The sequence below is a fragment of the Mesoplodon densirostris genome, chromosome 5 (genome assembly GCF_025265405.1).
Source record: "Mesoplodon densirostris isolate mMesDen1 chromosome 5, mMesDen1 primary haplotype, whole genome shotgun sequence".
Lineage (NCBI taxonomy): Eukaryota > Metazoa > Chordata > Mammalia > Artiodactyla > Ziphiidae > Mesoplodon > Mesoplodon densirostris.
In genome coordinates this window covers 43376084-43378804 of record NC_082665.1, presented here as the reverse complement: position 1 = coordinate 43378804, position 2721 = coordinate 43376084, and the positions used below count along the sequence as shown (strand labels likewise).

Here is a 2721-nt window from a genome sequence, read left to right as displayed (position 1 = left end):
GTGAATAGCTGTCTTATAAGTAAGAACTATTTGAAATATTTAAAGTTTACAGTCAATGTCTTATATACTTTAGAAAAGATCATTTCAAAATATACTGTATAAATATATATATACACATACATATGTGTGTGTGTATATATATATATAAATGAGCAAATATAAAGAGCAAATACATAGGGCTTACATAGTACTAGGCACTGCTCTAAGTGCTTCACATATATGAAACTCCCTTAATCCTCACAACCTTATAAAGTGGGTACTACTGTTATCATACTATTGACAGACTGAACTGAGAGGTTAGGTAACTGACCCAAGGTCACAAAGCTAGTAAATGAGTGGTAAAGCTTGGTCCATACCGAGGCATTCTGGCTTCAGAGTTCATGCTCTTAACAACCATATTATACAACCTCTTTCAGTTTTCAGAAAACAATTAAATTTTATTTTTCTTTTAAATCCACATACAGAGACATTAACTTGATTTTTCTGTTACCCAATCCCTCCCTCCCTCCACCTCCAAGTTCCCTGACAAGGTTTATCCTAACGGTACATACATTTAAATTTTTATTTTTTCAGAGCTGATTTTGAATATAGCATAAAGTTCTTTGAAATTCCCCAATAAATGCAAATAAAATTTTGAATCAATATTTGATATACTAGCAAGCTGTGCCAAAGCAATTTTTATCACTACAAAAGGCAAGTTTCAATGGCCCAATGATTCTTTTATTTGTTCCATTATTTATTTATATCACCTAGAGCATATGATCTTTTGAGTTAATCTTACAGATGAAAAGTCTCATAAAGAGTGGAAAAGCGAACAGACGGCATAAGTCCAGGAAAGGCCAGGAATCTTAGTACTTTTCTGCCTGGCAATTTAAAGTAAAATGCACATCAAAACTGAAGAAGGCTATCTGTTGTCTGGGTTAGAGTTTACAGGAAAAAGCATTAAGTATCACCAACAAGTATATCATCTCTGACTCCAGGGATGTTCCCACGCCCTCTAATTGGTGCCAATCCGTACTAATCAATACATTACAAGCACCTAATAGGCACTCCTGAAAATTCTAGGGAAACAACTCACAGTAGAAAGCACTGTAGCCCTGAATGTTCATACTCAAGTGCAAATGTTAATTCATGCAGTACTTGCATTAAACTGGGCTAATTATCTACTGAAGGAATCTATTAAAGGCATGCTGTCAATCCTACAGATTGGGTTCAGCAAAGTGAAACTGAATTGCTTGCCTTTTCAGCTAATTACAAAACTGTCTTACATGCTTTAAGAATGGTCAAAAAAAAGTACACATGGGCGCAGGGGGAAGGGAGGTGGGCACGATGACACTCGGCGAGCGATTCTCCCCGGATCCCTCCAGCGACCATTGAGCCACCGCGGCAGGGAGTGCTGCCCGCCCTGCCTCCTCTCCCCTGCCCCCAGAGACGCTCTCATTCCCTTCCTCCTTCTACCTCGGGTAGGGGTGGGTGGGAAGGGAAGGGAGGGGAGGCACGCCTAGTTCCGGCAGGCGGGCCTGGTTCCTGGGACACCATGTCGGACTCTGAGGAGGAGAGCCAGGACCAGCAACTGAGAATCGTCGTGCTGGGAGGCAGCACCTCAGGGCAGACCTCCTTAGCTACGTGTTTTGCTCAAGGAACTTTTGGGAAACAGTACAAACTATAGGACTGGATTTCTTTTTCAGAAGAATAACGTTGCCAGGAAACTTGAATGTTACTCTTCAAGTTTGGGACATAGGAGGGCAGACAATGGGAGGCAAGCTGTTGGATAAATGTATGTGTGGAGCACAGCGAACCCTCTTGGTATATGATATTACAAATTATCAAAGCTTTGAGAATTTAGAAGATTGGTATCCTGTGGTGACAAACGTGAGGGAGGAATCAGAAACTCAGCCACTGGCTGCCTTGGTGGGCAATAAAATTGATATGGAGCATATGCAAATGGTAAAACCTGAAAAACATTTAAGGTTTTGCCAGGAAAATGGTTTTAGTAGCCACTGTCTCAGCAAAGACAGGAGACTCTGTCTTCCTGTGTTTTCAGCAAGTTGCTGCTGAAATCCTTGGAATCAAGTTAAACAAAGCAGAAATAGAACAGTCACAGAGGGTGGTGAAGGAAGAGATTGTAAACTACAACCAGGAACCTATGTCAAGAACTGTTAACCCTCCTAGAAGCTCCATGTGTGCAGTTCAGTGAGCGCATTTTTCTTCTGTATTGATAGTTCCGGCTGCCCTTCGCCTCTGTGTGGGCCCGAGGACCTCTAGGAATTTATCAGTGACCATCTCTGTAGTTCAGTTAACGCTTTCCTCTCAATTCCCTTCATCATTGCGTGCTGCCTCAGCCATAGGCAGCTCCTTGAGCTGAAAAGAACTCAACCTTGGGACGACACACTTTGAATTCAAAATGGAAAGCCCATTCTCTGGAATTAGACTGCTTCACTGAAAACGAATAATGTTGGTTCTTCTCCTTATGTCCTCACTTCTTTTTTCCCTGATGTAAGTTTTTTTAAACAAATATGAAAAACTATCCAAGTCTTGATCATCAGCCAGGATTTTGCCACAGCACAGTTTCATGCTCTTATCTGAACTCATACCTGGCAAAGTATGCTTCAGAGTGCAAACATTTAAATGAGTAATATACTTTATCTACAGATACTTAAGAAGGCATTCTTTTGCCGTCTATTGTGAGTGAAAATATATAAAGCTGTATCTAGCTGAAAA

General features: G+C 40.8%; 1 pseudogene; it reads left to right on the top strand.

Moving 5' to 3' along the window:
• The first annotated feature begins 1537 nt into the window (after positions 1-1537).
• Positions 1538-2242, top strand: LOC132490982 (ras-related protein Rab-28-like; annotated as a pseudogene).
• The last annotated feature ends 479 nt before the right edge of the window (positions 2243-2721 follow it).